Source organism: Pyxicephalus adspersus, chromosome Z (genome assembly GCF_032062135.1).
Source record: "Pyxicephalus adspersus chromosome Z, UCB_Pads_2.0, whole genome shotgun sequence".
In the NCBI taxonomy this organism is placed as follows: Eukaryota; Metazoa; Chordata; class Amphibia; order Anura; family Pyxicephalidae; genus Pyxicephalus; species Pyxicephalus adspersus.
In genome coordinates, this window is record NC_092871.1 from 43,063,423 (window position 1) to 43,086,096 (window position 22,674).

Sequence of the window (22,674 nt, forward strand, 5' to 3'; positions counted from 1 at the left end):
TCCCCTTCTGATCACTTACGTTCTCCGGGATTTTCTGAACAGGTACATTCTCCGCCGGGGGAACTCCGTTAGGGCAGGGATCAGCGTGCTTCCGGGATCGCGGGGGCACGTGTTCCGGCTTCTCCACGCTCGGCTCTGCAAGAAGGAGGAGACACGCGCTGCAGCCGAGAGGAGAGAAGAGGAGAAGCACACGGGATCGCGGTATTGCGGTATCGCGGTATCGCGATATCGGGTGAGTATGTTATTTTAATTATTTTTAAAAACTGTGTTCGCCGTATAAGACGCACCCACGCAAAAGGCACACTGTGCTGAGCAATACATACACACATACATTCATACCTACATAGGTGCAACTATACCTCTGACATATACCATACCAGTGTACAAAGATCAGCGGTGCACTCACATGAGTCTCAGTCATATGTCTAGCAAGTTTGGTTGAAATGTCTCCATGCGTTTCCTAGTGATGGTGGAACATACGCACATAAATACATACATACATACAAATTTAGCTCTGACATATAGCACAGCATTGTACAAAGATGACTGGTGCACTCACATGAGTCTCAGTCATATGTATAGCAAGTTTGGTTTAAATGTCTTGATGCGTTTCCTAGTGATGGTGGAACATAGCACGTTTGGTTGAAATGTCTTCATGCGTTTCATCCAAATATAGCTCTAACATATAGCACAGCGCTGTACAAAGATGACAGGTGCACTCACTCACATGAGTCTCAGTCATATGTATAGCAAATTTGGTTGAAATGTCTCCATGCAATTTCGAGTGATAGTGGAACATACATACACTTACTTATATATACATACATACATACATACATGCATCGAATTATATATATATATAGACTAGCTGATTACCCGGGTATTTATTTATTGCAATCCTATATTATAATCCAAAAAAGAGTAAAGTAAAAGTATATATATAAATATACATAAGTATATATATAAATATATATATATATATATATATATATATATATATATATATATATATATATAGTAAAAATATAAGCAAAAGGCACACTGTGCTGAGCAATACATACACACATACATTCCTACATACATAGGTGCAACTCTGACATATACCATACCGGTGTACAAAGATCAGCGGTGCACTCACATGAGTCTTAGTCATATGTGTATAGCAAGTTTGGTTTAAATGTCTTGATGCGTTTCCTAGTGATGGTGGAACATACTTACATCCAAATATAGCTCTGACATATAGCACAGCACTGTACAAAGATCACTGGTGCACTCACATGAGTCTCAGTCATATGTCTAGCAAATTTGGTTCAAATGTCTCTATGTGTTTCCTATTGATCACATCTAGATATAACTCTAACATATAGCACAGCGCTGTACAAAGATGACTGCTGCACTCACATGAGTCTCCGTCATATGTATGGCAAAATTGTTTGAAATGTCTCCATGTGTTTTCGAGTGATGGTGGAACATACATACATACATACATTCATCCAATCTTAAATATATTATTTATCTTTATTACCATTTCCCACTTCCTTGTTCGGGATCAATAGAATTCCTAAGTATACAGTGAATATGTTCACTTATTTCAACAAACAATCTGGAAAAATGCATGCAATTTATTTTAAACTTTATTTATAACCACAGAAAGATTTTCACAAACATAGCAATTCAGTTACAGCAATTTGAATAGAACAAGAGAACAATAGTATAAAGCCTGGACCAAGATGAATATAGGGTTAATGGAAACCAATGTTCGTCTGGGTGCCTTATGAAAGTAAACTACCATATATTAGCTTTCAGGCGACGAAATTCTGCTAATACCTTTCAACATATTAAACACGACCAGTTTGTGATTTGTCTATCAACTTCCTTTTCTCGTTTTCCCTTACTGTTGGCTGCATTAATTATATATCTAGGCAAAAGTCAAGAAGTCTCACTCATCATTTCAAACTTTTTTACAATCAGAACAGTAACAATACCGATAAAATTAACATTTTTTTTTGATGGGGGGGGGACAGTCCTCTCTTAATCTGAGGGGTAGCTTGTTTACATTATAAATAAAAACATCTCAGTGTCTCTCCAATGCTCCAGTTACTGTAAATCCCTGGGGATATAGTAGGATGATCAGTATACCATGACTTCCTAGGGGAATGTTAGGTTGTGCCATGTAGAATATTGATAGCGATACAGCGCTTGATCTAGTTCTGATTGGTCTAGAGCATGTTTCATATATTGGTACCATGTGTCAAAGAATTTTTCACAGTATTATTATTGGATTCCTCCGCCTCCAGGGATTCCCCATTGTATAGTTAACGCATAGAGGATTCTATCAGACCCAGTGTAGGTGGGTCATCTTGGATTCATTGTAGCATGATGGCTCTGTGTGCTGCTAACAGGCACAGCGGTATCCAATTCCTGATTCCAACAACACCTTCGTAGGAGTCCCAAAATCCAAACCAACAAAATTAAAGGTTTCATGGGTATTTTTATTGTGGTTACTATGCAAAAAAATGTACTACATCTAACCACAGTTGTTTTAATTGAGCACAATCCCATAAACTGTGTTTGAGTGTGACTTTATCGTGATCAAACCGTAGGCATCCAATTCTACTGTTTGGGATGCTGGAATAGGGGGCAATGTTGGGGTGAAACACCTTGTAGGCTCTATGTAAAATCTAGAATTGGGTTTCCCTTCAGACCTCATTAAGAGTTGTTTTGCGTACGGTGAAGTATCCCTGTATGATCTTGTCTGTAAGATTTGGAATGTCAAAGTCTTTTTTGCCAGCCACGTGCCGTTTTTTCGGATATTTATGTAAAGTGGAGCATTTGTAACCTGGGATAGAGGGATGAGATAGATGGTGGTGCTAGAGACAGGAGGTTGTCAAATTTGTTGTAAGTAGCTACCCTGGCTGGATCTAGAATTAGGGAATTGCAGAATTTCAGAAATTGCAGGTAGTAGATAGGATGTGCGGCTTGGTGGGGTATCGAGTAATGTTGTTCTAATGCTCTAAATGTGATTGTTCTTGATAATCTGTTGTGGAAAAATGCCCCAGCTATGTTTAGGCCATGTTCCGCCCCAATTTGGTAGCTTTTGTCATCGAGCCCCTGAGGGAACTGCGGGTTTCCTCTGATCTGGAGGTATTTAAAGAAGAAGCATTGGTAATTCGAGTTTACGCCTAACTTCCCTCCACGTTAGTACAGTGTCCCCAATTGGTATGTTGTGCTTTAGATGCAGGGGTAGCTGGCTTTTTTTGGTATGTAGCAATGCTGTGAGATGCCAGGAATGCTCCAGTGCTTTCTAAATGAGTATTGGAGTAATAGGACGAGTCAATGGCCCTGATTCATCAATGAAATGCCCGCTCGCTGGACGCGCGTACGTTCGCGCTTCCAGCGAGCCGGTTTCCTGCGGTCCGGAGTTGAGTGCGATTGTACACTCGCCCCTCGCTGCCAGCCGGATTCCTGCCTTGATAATAATGAGCAATAGGGGTCGCCAGTCTGGCAATTAAGACGATTAGATTTCAGCTACGCCATTAAGGAGGATCTGTTAAGCTGTCACTGGTGAGATCATAGCAATTAATTAGCGCACACCTGCTCTCTGTTCTGTGCCCATCTACAGTCCTTTACAGGTCAATTAGAATCTTTAATGCTTTATCATCTTTTGGGTAAGTGCTACGTTTTTAGGTTACATTGTACTTATTCACAAAATAATTAATTTATTGTTACATTTGTTGCACTGTTTTTATACTTTTTGGCTTGCTTTGCAACACTGCAAACTAATTGAGATCAAGCTGTATATACTAGTAAGCACTTCATAATATGTCATCTCACAATAGTATGAATTGTAAAAAATTGTCACCAAGCATTTGTGATCTAAATAAAATATCATTGTAGTTTGGCTTGATAGAAATAAAATAATTGAAAAAGATTATTGCCAAAGGTGGTTTAAAAAAATTTTAGGGATTTCACTTGTGTATGTATGTCAAAATACAATTAAATGCATATAAATACACATGCATTTTCAATATTATTATTTAACTGGACTGGTTTGCAAGGGCAGGGGGTGGCGGCATGGTGTCATCAAGTGCTTGGATGTTATGGATTGATGTGACTTTGTAATCCTCATTAAAGTTAGTTTCATCTGTTGCTGCAATGTTTTTGTGCCTGGTTTGTAATGCCAGTTTGGGTAGTTTATCAATTTTTCAGCAATGTGTCATTTTTTCTACAAGTATTGAGTACAAATGTCTGCATGGTTTTTGCATGGCTTTCCACACCAAACTCCTTCTTAACCCCCTCGTTGCCTTTGTCACATATTGGTATTTGAATGTATTATGTGCATATTCCTTTTCTGAATAAATTGTCATGATTTTTAATTTTAAATAAATATTTTTTTTTAGGCCTAAGGGTAATATGTGTGCCATTAGAAAGAATGATTTTTTAGGGGAACAGTGACTTTTCATGCAAGCTCACCAGTGTAAAGCTGCCGGGGATGCGCAGCTCCGGCCGCGAGCTCATCCAGTTGCTGAATTGCGCGACGGCTTCCGATTTCAGATCGCGAATCCCGATGCGCGAGCGACCTACCGATGCACGAGCGACCTTCTTGATGAATCAGGGCCAATAATCTAATCCATGACATGCCTGAGATTGCATGCCAGGTTTTGAAGTCTGACGCTGGGAAAGTTGACTCCCCTTTCTAGTACTGGCAGATATAATTTGGATATGGATATTCTGGTTTGGAGTGGGTAGAGAAGGCATGAAAACAAGACCATTTTGACCAGATGGCAGCGTCCCAGCAATGTTAGTGGTAAGTTCTCCCAAAGTTGCAATTCTCCTTGTATTCCTTGTATAAGAGGCGTGTAATACAGGCTGGACATTGGTAACTTGACAATTTTAATGCCAAGTACATGAGGTATTCTCAGACTACCGCAAAAGGGGAGGTGGCGGTCCAACTCCTGTGTCTAACATTAGTAAGGGGGAGAATTTAACTCTTCGAAATATTAATTTGCAGGCCTGCCACTTCCCCAAACAGTGCGAGAATATTTTGGATATTAGGAATATCTTCCTCCGGGTTCGATGTAAACAATAACACGTCATTTGTGAATAGCGCAGCCCTGAGTTCTGTATTGTGCATTTGAATGCCATGTAGAGAGTCAGATTCCATGTACCTTAATAAAGGTTCAGATGCTAGGTTGAAGAGGAAAGGTGAAAGGGAGCAGCATTGACTCGTTCCTCGTCTTAAAGGTATTGTACCTGATATGAGGCCCAGTGTGTGGATTTTCGCCAGGGGGTCCACGTATATGGCTGCCAGAAGGTTAAAGTACGGCCCTTGTATTTCCCACTTTGTCCAGAATCTTGAATAGCCAGGGGATGTGCACATTGTGGAACGCCTTTGCAGGGTTGATGCTTAGTATCGCCAAATCAAGATTGGGATGCTGTTTGGCGTATTCCAGGACCGTTATAAGGCTATTTGTAACAACTACAGACTGATTAATAGAGCATGTAAATGTGTTTATATTTGTATTTGTTTTAATAAACATTTGTATTACCAAAAGATACATACTGACTTGTGAATGAATATATGCCTTCAAAGTCCCAAGGGTATTGACCCTGTTATGTAATAAAAAAATGCTTGTTTGCAAATTTATATTAAGGCATGTGGCATAGGTTGAACAAGGTTAAAAAATTTGAGGAACGTCTTTTGGTTTTTAAATAATATTCTACTCATTTGCAATAACTGGACGGTACATAGCATCAAATGCTTTAAAACTGTTTCATTTTTTCCCCTTTGCCCTAAATGCTTGCGTTCTGCTAAAGATACCAACAGAGCGATCACACATCAGTCATTCTTATGTGGAATTTTATGTTCTCTTTTCATGCATAGTAGAACTGAAATCTGTAAACCAGAGAAGTCATGAGCTCAATCCAGCTCCCCTGGGATCCATTACATTCAGCATACTGCTCTTTACCTAGGACTACATTGTTTAAAATCAATTAGTCAGCAATACCAGACTTCAATTTCAGAAGGTGCTAGGGCTTATATCCCATATCAACTGTTTTTATACCATTTTATTTGTTTATCTTCCATTATTTTACACAGCAAGTTAGAGGAAATACTTACGGTCAGAACATTGACAAAGCAATATTGGAAATTAAATTATATTTCCAATACTCTTTTAGGTTAGTTTATTACTAATTGTTTTAATAAATATTTTAAAGGTAGCATGTTGGCATTCTAACTGACTTTTTAACATTTTTTGATGATATCTATTTGATGGTGCAAGGTGGTAAAATAATTAATATACTCTGATTGATTTTGGACCATTAAAATACCGATAGACCGATTGACAGTTTGAGCATACACCTAAAAGCCCATGCTTAGTTCCAAACCTTGGGTCTCACATAAACCTGCTTGGTTTGGGTATCTGAAAAGTTTTTAAACATTCTGTTTAAAGGTACTCAACGATTTAACTGTGGGGTACAACCAGTTCAAAGTAAGAAGTGATTTATTCTATTCTGTAGTGTACCAATGAAAGGACTGATAAGCTAATTGTAGAAAACAGAAAGAAACAAGCTTGCAAAAAGCAAAAGTTAATCTCAAGCAAGTTTCAGGAAAAACTGGCATTTGTTTAAAATGTGCTGCATTACACTCACGTAAGTTTCTAGCACACAGCAGTTTAATTTGTTTAGAATTTCTAGGGCATAGACTCGCAAAGCAATAGAAGGGCAAAGGCTCAGCATGTCACTGAAACGTGGGTGGAAGTTATGTAGGAGAAGAGTAACATCACTGCACGCATCTCTCTGCATCTGTCGTCCACCTTAATTACAGTCTGACCAGCATGTACATAGTACAATCAATCATTGAAGTAAATTTGGCAACATAATGTTAGTCCACATGAGGACATAATTTTAAGTGGGGCTTAAGACCCCTTTTAGGGCCCTGCCACTCCTTTACTATAGGGATATTGTAGATATGGCCAGACAGATGGATATTTATGGTAGAAAGACTGTATATATCTCTTCTGTCATAACCCCCCCCCCCTGTTTTCTAGCAGTTTGGTTAAAAATTGTAAACTGACAATCACCCATGCATAGGTCAGGAATAAGTGTGTTCAAAGAATACACTTTTGGGCATAGGCTTGGTGCTACACACTACTAGCTATTTGCAGGTTTGACGGAGGAGTATAATAAAATGATTCACCTGCTGCATGGTATCTGGTTAGCAGAGGTTAAAAGAAAATAACTTGTAGCAATCCTTATTTGCTTTAGAATATCATTAACAATCTACAGTACCACAGGGCATATTTCATGTTTCATTAGCCTCAGCAAGGTAAGATTGTCTTAGAAAAACAGCTCCAGATGTGTCTAATTTTCTTTGTAGAGTGTTTGGCAAAATCAGCTTGTGTTAAGTGTGGTGCTATGTAGGTTTGAATTCAGGCAATACATTTCTGCTAATGTTCCTGGGACCAGACACTGAGAAGTATATATAAGATATGCTGTATTGTACAATAAAACTAAATCTATCTATCATCCATAATAAATATTATTAGAATTATTTTATATATTCATAATTTATTCTAATATGATTAAATCTAACAGACAATGCTTGTTTACAACCTAGAGATAGAAAAAAAATCAAGGTTTTTGTTCCTGTCCAATCATTCTATAGCTTTGCATCATTTGCTTAGCTACAATGTTTTACTTCAAAATAAAGTTGGTAGGTGTAAAGTAAACTGAGTTTGTTTACACATGCTGACTGGGAAGCGGCTGCGTAAGTAACGTCTTAAGCTAGGTGTGTTTTCTCTCAATGGTATTTCAGGCCATCTAAAGATGGATTCAGATCAATCCTTGCAAACAAATATTTAATGTACTTTCCATTTGTTATATAATTGATGACATAAAGTAGTTTTGATGCTTAAAACTCCTTGTTCCTGATTTTTAAGAACAATCTGCCCACATATTGATTGAAAATATCTTTATAAATACACCTGTTTATTTGATTTGTGATTGAATTGACAGTTTTGTTGAAAAGATCTAAAATATTGCATGTATGGTTAGGTTTTCTCTACCATTCTGAGTTTATGGCCAGATGCAGAGTACAGGTACTCGCCTACACGTTCAGCAAATCTCCAGATACTCTGTTTTTTTGTCTGTCCGATTGGCTCAGTACAAGTGAAAAGCATCTATATTGTAATATTGTATAAGTATTTCTAGCTGCAGGGGTATCTGTGTCTTCTGGATTTGAGTACTCTATAATGTATGTAAGCATGATAAAAGGAGCTGTCCAGTGCTGAAACTTAATAGCAGTTATTTATTTCTGCAATGGTATGTCTAGTTTTCTGGTTGCATAGGCAAATTACTTCTCATGCCATTGGTCTTTTTGTAATACAGAAATACAGTAGCTTTTTTATCCTTTTGGCAAACTTCAGTACTGAGAACAATACTGAGAAAACGCTCACAAGACCTATATCTTTTGTGCTGTGTTTGGTCTTTTGATAAGTCTAACATCAGGACCAGAAACTCTCCTATTTAAACCTTAGGAATTGTCTGTTTCTGTCAAGAGTTCAACCTGGGTAGTTCCTCTATCAAAGGGAGTGCCTTTTATTTTTTAGGCATTATTTGAAAAAAGTAACATATATTTTTTCACTTTATACTGCTTATGAAGAACAAACATTGAAGCTGTAACTAAGGTAACTCTGAAAGTATAAGGTGAAGAAAACAAATTCTTTCATTCTAGAGTTCTAAAGGAAGACTAAATAGTTAAATGGCTTTCTTGTGCTGAAAGAATTCCTGCTGGTCACACATTTACAGACATAAACTCTGAATTCTGAAAAGGAGAAGGCAAATTGGTATAAATCACTGACAGTAGCACTTTACTGCATCTGCTCAGCAGTTGCCTGTCGGCTGTGTTCCTATGGGGTTGCTGATGTCTATAAGTCTCGGAGAAGTAAAAGCTTTCCAAGACTTTCAAAGTTGGCAGTGCCAGAGAAAGCAAAACAGATGAAACTAAGTAGCTGTACAGAGACAGAGTTAACTTGCCAGTGGTTATACAGCATGTATGATGCTTAAAACTATACTTTGGGCCAGTTCCTTTGCAGAGTTCCAGTGACTTTGGTTCATCTGACTGGTTAATAGCATGAGAGTAAATAAACCATGTGGTTTAGAACTTTAGAAAGTGACTTTTTTTGTTTTTAATCGTTTCACCGTAATATTTTTTTTTCATTTGTACACAAATATTTTATCCAATAAGCCTCAGTAGTTTGGATGACAGAAATAACACTTTTTTATTGTCCAGTGTAACATATTTTATATATGCTTAGACTATCTGTCTATCTTTCCAGCTATTTAACTATCTGTCTACCTCTCTGACTATCTTTCTATGTATCTGTCTTCTGTCGTTTGCGCTGCATTTCTTTTTAGTTGCCTCAGAGAGCTCTTGCTCTTATGAGCTGTCTTGCTCTTATGTTTTTTTTCTCTCTTTAATGATGTTGAACAGTCTGACAGTGGCTGAGTCTTTCTTTACCAGCGTTTTATGTCTGCATTGTGAACTTGCTTAGACAGAATTTAGTGGACCAGTTCCTGTTCTTCATTCTTTAGCTTTCATCATTGCCAGCTTCCCATTAATTACTCATGTAATGTTAATCTTTACTGTAATGAATGTCTCATTCCTACAGGGTACTGCCCTTCAGAGAGGTGGCTGATTCTGCACACCTAGGTTCATAAGATCTGTTCGTGGCACTCAGTTGCTCCATTAGTAATTGCAGTTAAATACTTAAAATATCTTTGTATAAGTAATTAGGTTTTGTGGGCGGTTGCCAAGTTGACTTTTTCTGCTTCATGTAAGCTCCAGAGGAAAATCCATATTTAAAACGTGGCAAAAATAGTTTTCTTGCCCTTAGCTAATTAAGAAGGTTTCCCTGCAAGCTAAGGAACTGAGATAAAAAAGGGGCCTGGGTCTCTCTATTACCACTTGTACTGTGTCATCTGTAAAGCAGTGCAAAGAGCAATAATAATGTGCAGACTGCAGGAATCTATAGCAACAATCCTATATTAGCTTTCTAAACTCATGTAAGTGAAAGGTATTTGGTGGTTGGTTGCTGTTGGTTACTGTAGCCTGTTCATAATTCTTTTGTATATTTATTGAGTTTTGTTTCTTTTTTTAGTTAACTACATCAGTACCAGAGACAGCAAATGCTAAAAAGTTAAGTCATCCAAAGGATTCATTTTGCCCGAGTCTCAAAGGACAACTGTCAAGAAACATATATGCAATAATATCTGTAGTATTGGTACAGTAAAGTATCAGAGAAACATGTTTTTCCTCCTTGCTAGCAAATCTTTTTGTATAGCCAATGTTAGAGCTGATTCCAAAAGTGTAATGGAGGCCACCGGGGGCCTTTTCTCCAAAGCTTCTCTGTCTGAAGTCACATTTTGTGCCTTAAGTGTACAGTGTATAATATTTTGTAGATACTTATTCTAACATGCTGTCATAATTTTTGGTGCAGGGATCAAAGTTAATTACCCCCAGTTGGATCACAGAAAGCAAAAAAAAAGGCTTTGGTATTTGACCCTGTTGTTTTACTATTTGACTAAAGCAGCCTTTCTCAAACTTTTTACCACTGAGGAAATATTTTTCAGGTCTTGGGAAACCCCTGCTAAAACATATGGGGGTCATAAGAAAAATGAACCTTGCATTGGTCAATGTAGAGATTGCCTATTCTGCAGACAGTTAAAAAGAACTTTGGGATCATACTACTGCTTCCAAGTGCACTGGTCACAAAACTTTAGGGTCACCTACACTTGGGAGATCAGCCAATACTCAACCAACCCCTAGCAACCTCTGGAGGAATCCAGGTTGAGAATGGACCAGTGTTTGCTCTTTTTCACATAGGAGCTTTTTTGGTTATTCTGTCTGTATAAACCTCCTCTGTCCTTTCAACCCATCATAGCACACATCCTACAATGCTCTTTCACATGATGTGCTCACATATGTACCTGTACATTTTTAAGTATCTAAACACTTGCAGCTTTTGCAGGGATAAGGATACTTCCATAGGTAAAATTATTATATTTGTGTGAAGACTGAATGCATTTGGTTACAGTATTTGCCTTTTTTTATTTTTTTTTTAGCAATTACAAACAGTAGGGAATGCCTAGTACAAAACATACTGCAGAAAACATATAAAATGGCAGCACATTTTTGCAAATGATATTTGTAACATAAATAATTTTGTAGACATTTTGTGACAGTTGTCCTTTGATTCTATAAAGAACTCAGCAGGAGATTGTGTAATTAGGATGAGATTAGGAAATAGCAGAGCTTCCACCACTGTAGCACCAAAGTGGTGATAAACGGGGGAATTATTCAAACATTATGCAACTGATTTTTTATATATATAGCCATTTGTAAGTCTTATTTGTCTCATTGACTTGTTTCCTGGAATAATAAGAAAACATAACAACTAGATGTGTATTTTTAATGTACATATCCAGGCAAGTATTTAACTCATCCTGCAACTGCATTTCATACTTCTTAAAGCAAAATACAGTCACCTGCTTTCACCATTCAAGTCCCTTGCCAAGCTATGTTTACGAATGCCGTAGACTACAAATCCAGCATTTCAGGTGTGTCTATGCCCGCCTATCCTCTACAGTCCCCTTGCACCAACATCACTGCAGACTTCTTTTCTGGCCCCTGTCTATATACAAATGATAAATAATGTTTGTCATGCAGGCATTTACATGAATATTTGAAGAAGGACCTCTTGCCCAGTTAACACAACAGAAGACCACAAGTCTTGGTAAGTAATAGGGCATTTATTTTTCTTAATGTCTGCAATCGGCTAAAGTTTAGATCAGATTTAATAGGAACCAGTCATTGCTTACTATTATTTGTAAAACTAAGCTTGACAATGCATTCTCTTATTCTGCTTGTTTCATTCACCTAAGAACAAACTGTCATTGAAGAGATTGTCCAAAATGTTCCAAAAGCCAAAGGAGGCACTTACTGAACATTCAACTTTTCAACTTTGATTTTATAGAGATACTATTTCTGGTGGTGACACTGCAGGAGCTACTATTATACCTTACTGATGTCTGTTCATGACTGTTCCAGAGTGGTAGACTGCTGTGATGACAAGATAATCCCAAAAATATATTTGTACTATTTAACTTGTTGGTTTCCAGAAGGTGCAACTGCTTGTGTTCCATACAGTGGAATCATTTATTACACACATTTTTATTAGATATCACTTGTTCCAGCCACTGCCTCACCCTTCAGTGTTCCTAATATGGTTGCACCCTTCAGAAAAAAAAAAAAAAAATCAACATATTGCATATCCACTATAATATAAATTGTACTACAAAACAAAATGTACCTTTCTGACAACTATGTAAGTATTGGGAAAGGGGTAACTCTTCTGTGACCTTGCTGCCCATGCAGATATGATACCCACTTCCAGAGTCTTGCCCGTGGTTTCTATCTCAGTTAATTTTTTTTAGATGGATCCATATGGTATAATGGTTGGTTTTAACAGCTGGAGTTTCAAACTTTCTTTTAACAATCATTATTATTCTAGGTGAATGAGAAATTTATTCATATGACACTGTGCTGTTTAGTGGTTGAAAGGATCAATGAAAATAATTTCCAATTACCAAGCGGGTGCACAGTGATTGATATTACCACTTATTACCTACAATCTGCCATTTCCCTCAAGTCGAACCCCTTAATTTTATTTTGCTACCTCTGACTTAAAATGTGTGTGTTTTATGACATCCTTGTCTCACAGGTTCATGAAAATATTCAGCCATTGCACAGTGGCAACAATCCAAGCCTTCAAAGGTCAATGTAACTGGTAAAACAGGGAGAAACTACACAAAGGACCAGCGTAACAAAACCTAATCAGCTTTAGCTGGAGGGTTATTAAAACCCCCATTCCTCACTATATTCCTATGCACAACATCTCAACCAAACCATTATTTATTCAAGGCAATTCAAGTGCAATATTTGTTTCCATTAAGCCTTTTGGTTTTCTTTCAGCTCTTTAAACATGTGATTTATGCCATTACAAAGTGCCCTCCAGGCCAAACATATCAGGAATTGGAATACAAGCATATATTTTTCCCCTGTACTGTATTATACAGTTCTCGAAAGCTGGATTCAGTCAGATTCAGAATAAAAAAAGAGGTAAAACATCCAGTGCATAAAGACCAAGTTTCCTCCATTAGAAATAGTTTTTGCCTGGAAGATATTAAATAAGGAAAACTGATGCTGCACAGAAAGAGTGACAGCGAAGAAGCACGAGAGAGAAATGGAAAAAAAAAATATATGATTGCAAGCGAGTTGAAAATAGCCCAGCACACATAATGAAGAGTCTTCATCAGATGTTAGCCTCACTCCCACACAAATATGCCACAGAACGAATTATTTACATTGCAGGCATTCTGTAGGATAGAGCATTAAATATACAAAAGTAGAGATGTGTGGATTGGATGCTGTGGATATGTAGTTATCTGAAGATGAACTGATTTGTGAATACTGTTTGTTTTTTTTTTATTCAAAGATGGCTGAAAGAGGTTCTTTGTTTTCAATATTTTTTTTGTGTGTGAAGATATCATTTACCTAATGTAGATATTTATACTACTGTGTGTAAAAAACATTGACAAACGACTTTGACATGGGCAGGATTATCTGTTGGACATTTTAGCAGCAATCCCGTTGATGAAAAAGATTTTCATTCATAGGTTGATCTATATTGTTCCCACATGATACAAATGTAATTCTGCAGATAAATAAGCAACCTTTGTGACCAGGGGATGCAGACATCGGAATAGACAATTTTACCAACAACAAATATTAACACAGCATATTATTATCAATCTTTATTTACACCAATGTTTTGCATTCTATATATTAAATGTAGAATTATTTTCATGAAACTTTTCATTTGCCTTTTTTATATTCATACATTTTCAGTTTCTACAGAAATATGGGTTCTTTAAGAAGAAGTTGTTTAAATTACCCTAATGTATTTTGCTACATTTGTGGTGAATATTCTCCGCAAAAACAGAGAAGAAACATTACAGTGAAATGTGAAACAAGCATATCTTGCATATTTTGGTATTAAACTGGGGGACCAAAATAAGTATTCTACGTCCGTGGAAAAATGGAAAACTGAAAAGTTTGACATTTGATGTACTTATGGTATGGCGAGAGCCCAAAACCATCATAATTATGGTTAATTCAATTACAAACTAATTACAAAAGCTTTGCTATCATGAACACCAATGGTCCATATGTGTTAATTTAAAAATGGTGAACTTCCTACTTGGACAGCAAAGTGGATACACAAAGTACCCATGTTTCATCTGCTTGTGGGATAGTTGAGCAATGCTGGATCACTTGAAAAAGGTGACATGGCCTCCAAGGGAAAACATGAAAAAAGATGCAGTGAACATCAATAACGAGCCAATAGTTGACAACGAAAAAATCATTCTTTCTCCACTACACATAAAGTTGGGATTAATTAAGCAATTTGTTAGAGCTCTGAACAAGGACGGTGATAAAAGCAGGAATCTTTGATGGACCCCAGATTCGGAAACATATAAATTATTCAAATTTCACAAGTTACGTGACTGATGCTGAAAATTCTGCCTGACACAGCTATGTCATGGTTGACAGGAACTTCTTGGGTAACCATAAAGCAAAAAAGTATGAAGAACTGGTTCAAAACTTGCTTTTAAACTTTAAAAACTTGGGTGCTATTATGAGCATAAAGGTACACTATCTCCATTTGCAAAAATTTCCAGAAAACCTTGGCGATTTCAGTGAGGAACAACAGGAGAGGTTCTGTCATGTTATAAAAGTGATGGAAGAAAGGTATCAGGGCAGATGGGATAGACACATGATGGCAGGCTACTGCTGGAGCCATCAACGTGCTTGTCTTGATCATCAGCATAAAAGGAAATCATACAAATGGAGTTTTTCAATGACTTGAATTTACTGAATATAGAATATATTGACAAGTATTTCAAAAATATACTTTTTGTAGGCATATCTAGTTTAATTTTGCTTAGTTTTCATGTTTCATTAGTTTTCTATGAGGGTATTATTGGGGTCATTGTTTCAAAAACTAGAGCCAATCTAGCAAAACCAATACCATATTTGAAATCTGTGCATCAAACCTAACCTAAAATGACTTTAATCTGTTTGGCAAGAAAATGTTTGTTGACCAGTGTTATCATATGTAGTATAAAACTTAAGCAAGAAACATTTTCTTTGTTATCCCAGTGAGAACTGCAGGTCAGGGAAATATATCAACTGCAGAGCCCCTGAGGTAAAGATGCCATACCCCAACTCCTTATATACAGTAAGAGAACATGGACGTGGTAAGCAACAAGGAAAGAAAGAAGACTGAATTCTCTTTCTAACTTCATTTTGCACTGTTCTTAAATTTACTTGCTGAAAAAATCCACTGTGCAGGAAAATGTTAAAAACTAAGTGAAAATTATTGGTGGAGGTTGTTGAGTAGATGTGGCTCTAACTAAGTAACATAAATATGAGACTTAACCCATGTATAGTGGATGTGGCAGTGTGATCATGACCGTAGAAGATTGGGGATCAAATAAAGCCACAGCAGCAAGCTTGATGGTTGTAGAATGATTGCCATTAGTGAGAGAGAATTGTGATTACTTATTTGCTATGATTTTGGATGTTCCATGTAAATCCATAAGTGGGAGTTTTTCACAGGTTGTAAGAAAATAGCTGTAGTTGTGGACACTCATTATAAAGGACCTTGCTAGTAGCAGTATTCACTGTCTGAAAATAAATCAGTCCTTTGTAAAAGATATCTATTAGAATATCCTTCCTGTTAATAATATACAATCAGTTGCATCGCAAACACCCTTGTATACTATGTAATTCTTTTAGTGCTTCTTATCACTTTCTGACCCACTGCAGTATAAGACCTGTATCGGACAAACAATACATTATACCACTCCCATCCTACTAGGTTTAGCAAATTAGTTGGAGGACTCATTGCCACATGGCTACTGTCACATGCAGAAGGGGGACCAGTTTAGCCATAAACAATTAAAGAACATTCAGAATAGTTGTCACACCCTATTTGGGAGCTATAGTGTCAGATTAAGGCAATGAGAAGAAATACTACATGTCCCGGGGTAGCAGTGGATAATGCAGTTACATGGGCAATTTGTTTGTACAAACCTGCAACAATTTACTCCCACATGTAAAAGACACAGATAAATGTAGCTTTGTTTTGAATGTTACATTTTTTTAATGCTAGCACTGTAAACATGTCAATTTGACCTGGTATCAACCTTTGGCAGTATCTGCACAACATGGTTGGAGTGTAAGAATTAGTAGCAGTATAAATAGACAATTAGGTCATTTGTTGACAAGAAGCATGCTGATAGGAAGAGAATGCAAAGAGAAACAGATGAGCCTATCACTGTTCTGCTCCCCTTTCACTGTACAGTCATAGTCTGGGGACAGGTCCAGGATTTACCCTGGGCTAAAGAATAAGTAGGTTGAACATGGTGCTGACCATCAGACCAGGGCCAGAAAAAGTACTGTGGGGTAAATAATTGGATTGAAGTCGTATATTGCTACAAAAACTGGTTCTGTTGTTTTTTCTTTTATAATGGCTTTCTATTTATATTTCATATTTATGCCTGAAGTTCTACATCAGGTAGAATGACATTCAGTTTACTAAAAGCTTGTGTATCATAAACTATTTTTTTATTGCTTGTGTTAGTGTTCTTTATTTTTTGTTATATCTCTTTTCTTCTGATCTCCTGCGGTCTCTAACAATTTTTTACATTTACAGGATGTTAGTTCTCTGGTTTACATAATATTTATAGCCATACAATTGATGTTTTTAAGGCATTGTTTGTCAACAGTTAGTTTGCTTCATTAGCTGCCCATTTGGTAATTTGAAAGTCAAAGTGCAAAGCTCTTTATTATAACCTGTAATCTATGAATTAATGACTGTTGGTGGTGCTATTACACAACCAGCACATCCACCAAAATGGATTGGCTGTAGACAGAAATGTCAAAATGCAGAATGCGTGGCAAACTGAATGAAAATGTTGTTACCATTGTCATTGGGAACTAGCTATCATTAAAAGATTATTGATTTGCTAAAATTTTGTCTTCCTGAAAATTTGAAAAAAGATCATATTTGTCTTATCTGTTGACAATAATGCCATTCAGACAATTGTGGGTGGGATGATTCTCTAAATTTTGGACAAATCAACACACATATATTGAGGAAAATTAAAAATACACAATTTACCTGATTTGTGGATTGATTCATGCACATTCAACATGTTATTGGTTGCAACAGACAACAGTCATTGTTTCATTTAATGAAATGTGCGCAGTTCTGTTCCTAATGAAAAAAAATCTCGTTTTTTCAAAACCCTTGGAATGTATAATGGTTCAAAAAATAAGTGTGGTTATATACATCACTGCTAGAAGGTCAGTAATTTCTAAATAACTTGTATGTGATTTCCTATATATACTGACAACATAAATTCCACGATTATCTTGGTATATTACACTATCACAATTTAATTTAGTAAATGTATATCAGTTTTACTCCTATTTTGTTAACTAAACTACTTGTTATAAATTTATACTGGTCTTAAACTTAAAAAAAAAATAGAAGTAGGTTGATTTTTCAACCTACTTGTCATGGTGTCACAGAGCTTTCCAGACCACTTTAAATGTATGCTAATACTACTAGGTTTCCAGAGCCTATCAGTCAAACCTTCACTCTCCCTTTTTTTTCCCTGGCACATTTATTTATATTTTGTTCCAAACAATTGGCCACGCATAAGTTAGCATTACCTGCTGCTACTTCTGTTCCCAATACCTCCCATTGCCACTTGCTGTGGGGACGAGCAAGGACCATGTCATGCGTGGGCATGCGAACATGTTTCTGCTAATGTCACACTGTACTGGTTTTGTCACTCTGAAAAATTTTCTTTTTCTCTGCGGACATATTTGGTTGTAATAGTACAGTACAATCGATGCTCCTGAAAATCTTTCTGGTTGTTTGTTTCTGCATACATGAATTCTGTATGCTGGATATGAAGCTGGATGGGAAGAAATTATAGATGGGTGGCAGCTGCTGTATTGGGGTGCAACTATTCAGTAACCACCCAAAAACAGCCTGGTGGGTAATGAAAAGTGCCGGGTGGTGCAACCGGCTAAAGAGGAGCTGGTGAGAACACTAGTTCAACCCATTGTGTACATAATTAATTCATTTAATGTCGAGCAGTACATGTGTTTTTTTTATGTGAGTCCGTACATGTGTTTTTTGTGTTAGAGAACAGTGCAAAAAACACTTAAAGGTAAAGAGGAGAGGGGTCTGAAAAGGTTGCCAGCCTAGAGGAGGAAGTATAAATATGCATAGCTTCAGTTCTATTTCAGCAATATTATCCTTTTCCAGGACAATTACAATAGTGCTTTTGTAAAATAGTTGATATAGGTGCATTGATCAGCCAGGTAAGTTTGAGGAGTAGCGTACTCCTCATGTAGGGAAAACTAACAACAGTAGATGTAATTATCATGGTGTGAATGTATGTTTTTCATCTTCCAGCAGACTTGGGGTCATGTATTATTCTATGTAATCCTAGCTTTATATCTGTTCCTTTCATCGGCAGTATACAGGAGTTTAGTATCCAAGCACAAAAGATTTGAAAGATCTTCACGTTTATGTATCCTTTTCTCTGCTAACTAAGCAAACAGTAATGAGGTCTAGAAGAAAAAATAATTCTCTAAAGAGGATAACCGTAAGAAAGGGCCAAAAGGGCATGTCTTTAAGCTTGGTGTGCCACTTTCTTCCTTCACAGAAGTGTTTGTACAAGCGATGCCTCATTACGCATAAATTTCAGAGGAGATATCTGTTCTGCTCAGCCAAGTTGCACAGTAGTAAGTTTAAAGTAATTGTGTAGCACAGAAAACCGTCCACACTTTCTGTACCATTAGGAGGCTCCAGCCTGGGGTCCACAAATAGTGATGAAAGCTACATTGAAATCCTGTGTGAGTTTAATCCTTGGCTTCTGCTTTGGTTGCAGAGTGTTACAGTCAGAAGCTAATGTCTCCTTTCTATCACTGCTAACTTGAGCTCATCTTTCTTCTTAACACATTATCTTCCACAGAACATGAAAAATATATTTGCTTTCATCTCATAAGCTCAAGGATTTAAAATGCAATAACACCCGTTGGTTAGGGGAAAAAAATAACGAGAAAATAGCAAAAGTTTTTTTTTAAACTTTTTTTTCACATTGTCATATAAGAATCAATAATATCGATAGCATATCAATATGTATTCATGTGGCTCTTGTGAGTGAATCTCTGAAAATAATAATTTAGTTATATTTAAAATAGTGATAGTTGGTAAAGAAACTTTAATGGTTTTTCAAAGATAAATCATGTGAAGATCTGCTCTTCCAAGATTTATGCCTAAAGCTCTGTATAGATGCTCAATTAATGTCACTCACAACATTTTTTCACAATCTTTTTGAGTGATATTGGAACAAATGATCGCTGTACAGACAGGATGCTAAGTAGCTTGTACTGTCCTGTAGAAAGGGATGGTGGATGAGCAAAAGACACCCTGCAATGTCCTTTGACCTTTAAAGAATTACTCTTTTAAATTAACACTATTAAAAAGTAGATTCCCCTTGCTTTGAAGATATGAACTCTTTTCTCTTCCCTTATATAAAGCAAGCACTAAAGTTTAAAACTTTCTTTATTGGTGTCAATGGTTCCCTAAAAAGACCTGAAGTTTTCTGGTATGATTTCCTGGTATTACTGTTTTTCTTCAATTTGTTCACCACTGATCTAGGATAGGGAATAGAAAAATATATCTTGTCCAATAACTTTAAAAGCAGTGACACATACTTGCGTCTTGGCTGCCTAGGTACTTCTGTACCTTGCTCTTCTGCCCCTGACATTTTATGCCACCGGGCTTTTTATCTGTTCCAGTGACAAGCTCACATCTACCTTATCTCTTGCATGTCTCATTATTTCTGCAGCAAATATGGATCTGTTACTCTATTAGCACCCCTAATCACCCCTTAGCAAGTATCTTCCCTGCCCTCTGCTGAGCACAAGAATGTTGATCCCTCTAGCTAGCTGTTGCTTTAATTCATGTTTGTGTGTATGCATGTAGCTGGTGACTTGTCCCAATTATTTCTCACCACCCACAGGCCAGTTAAACCAGACTTCTCAACCTGTGGTGGAACATGATATGACTAGGTTATGGTTGCGGTTTACCAAAGCAAGTATACCTTTCACTGACAGCAGCAGAGAATAATGAATAATAATGGTTTTAAGAACTTATATGTGATGCATGATACATGAAAAAAATGTATATAACTTTTTTTTCTTAAAAATTGCTGTAATATATCATTGAGTTGCAGTACATGAAAACAACTTAACATTTTTTTTATATTGATCAGATACATTGATTCTATATCCTGGAACAGTTTATACACAAGTAGGGAGTCTAGATATGAATTACTGCTTGCAAAGCTAGATGAGTATATTTATTATGATCCTGAGGTAGCAATATATACATGCTCCCCATGGATTTTACTTAGTGAAGCGTAGATCCAGTAAGTCTAAATGCTTTTTATTTTTAGATAGCAGCCTGTGCAGTCTGCTTCTGGAAGATAATAAATACACTGAAAAATCATTCCAAGTTTAATTGACTCCAAGGGATTAACTTTTTCCTCCCTCCCATTTTTCATAGTTCATCATACAGCTACTTTATATTTGTAAATGCATTATTTGTATGCGGCAAACTATTCTAAACTAAAATGAGTTTACACTGTGTGAATTATTATGTGTTTGGTGGTCTGTAAAGGCTGTGTCTTGATGCAATAGACATGATTTACTAAATAGTCTTAATGTTCCTATAATTTGTGTCTACTACAACAGGGTGAAACAGGGGATAGAAGAAAGTATGGCATCCTCTAATGAAGCACAAAAAAGAGACCCAATTCCTTCATACAGAATACCAAAAACACTACCATAATTTGTGCTTGTTCCAAGGTGCACACAACAAAATAAATAAAATATTTGCAGCAGTACTCCTACAGTACTGGAGATATCACCAAGAATATTTTGGACCTGGTTTAATAAAGCTCTCCAGGACTGGAGAAGATAGAATGTCATAGCTGAACCTGGGTGATCCAGCAAGCCAAAAAAAAAAAAAAAACATTTTGCTATTTGGCTATTTCAATCCTGGACCAGGTCCATTACAAGTTTGCTGGACCACCCACCCAGGCAAGCATTAGATTTACAGTTGTCTTTTAAAGGGGTTGTGTATTTTGTGTTAAAACTTCCCATAATAAATTATTTACAGTAGTGTCTAGATAGCGCTCTTGTACCTGTTTTGGGTATGCTTTGCACTTTCAGGATCTTCATACTACTGTTGGTACTGTGACCTTTCACTCCTCATTGTAGCTGGTCCTCCACCACTTAGGCCTAAAGTGATCATCGATGTCCATAAAGTTGGGCAGCTCTGCTTTAGAATATTGTTGTAAACTTTTAGTATTGTGGCATACCAATAAAACCTTAGTGAGTCAGTATGTGTCATCCTTGTAGCATATTTACATCTGTAAGAGAAAAGAAGGAGAGCAACATTTTATGTTTTTTTTTCCTTTATGCTTGTACCTTCCTTAACCTCCCTAAAAAGAACCCCGAGTATGACTTGGGGTAGAAAAAAGTTGCTAAAAGTGGTAACCCCGAGTCACACTCGGGGTATGTAAACCTATGGGAAGGTTAGTAAATAGAGCGCTTACCTGATCCACTGGTGTCCCGCGCCGTCCAGCGCCGTGGTGCGTGTGTACATTGCTGGTAGGGCGGGAAATTCACAATCCATTTGTATTGCATTCAATACAAAATAACTGTATTGAATGAAATACATTGGATTTTTATGTGTAAAAGCAGTACATTGTTTTCAAGAACATTTATTTTATAGTATATATATTAGTATGAGTATATGTATTTTTATAATTTAAAAAAATGTAAATGTTTTTTTTTTTTAAATATATAGATTTTTTAATTTATTCAATTTATTGTTTTTACATGGTTTTGTGTTTCAAACTTTATTATACTCATACTATTATAGTGTAAAATTAGTTTTCATGAAAAACAAAGTACCGCTTTTACACAAAAAAAAAAATGGAAAGAAATGAACTGCTAGGGAGGTTAAAGTTTAAAGGGAACCCAAGTGTAATTGGATTAGTTCACACTTTTGTTTGAAACTGTATACTCATTATGGACAAGCTAAAAATCGGCTTCCAAATACAGTTAGGTCCATAAATATTTGGACAGAGACAACTTTTTTTCTAATTTTGGTTCTGTGTATTACCACAATTAATTTTAATTGAAACAACTCAGATGCAGTTAAACTGCTGACTTTAATTCAGTGGGTTGAACAAAAAGATTGCAAAAAAATGTGAGGAAATAAAGCCTTTTTTTACACAATCACTTCATTTCAGGTACTCAAACGTAATTGGACAAATTAAAAAACTGAAAATAAAATGTTCATTTCTAATACTTGGTTCAAAACCCTTTGCTGGCATTGACAGCCTGTAGTCCTGAACTCATGGACATCACCAGATGCTGGATTTCCT

General features: G+C 36.6%; 1 protein-coding gene across 4 annotated transcripts in view; it reads left to right on the forward strand.

The window, feature by feature from the left end:
• Positions 1-22,674, forward strand: part of NEXMIF (neurite extension and migration factor) — a 306,480-nt gene that overhangs the window by 44,455 nt on the left and 239,351 nt on the right. For 2 of the 4 annotated variants that reach the window (XM_072429679.1, XM_072429676.1), the window contains exon 2: positions 11,732-11,798. The exons of the other annotated variants lie outside the window; for them this stretch is intronic. The gene's annotated coding sequence lies outside the window, so the exon portion shown is untranslated. The remainder of the gene's footprint in view (positions 1-11,731; positions 11,799-22,674) is intronic. 4 annotated transcript variants of the gene reach the window in all.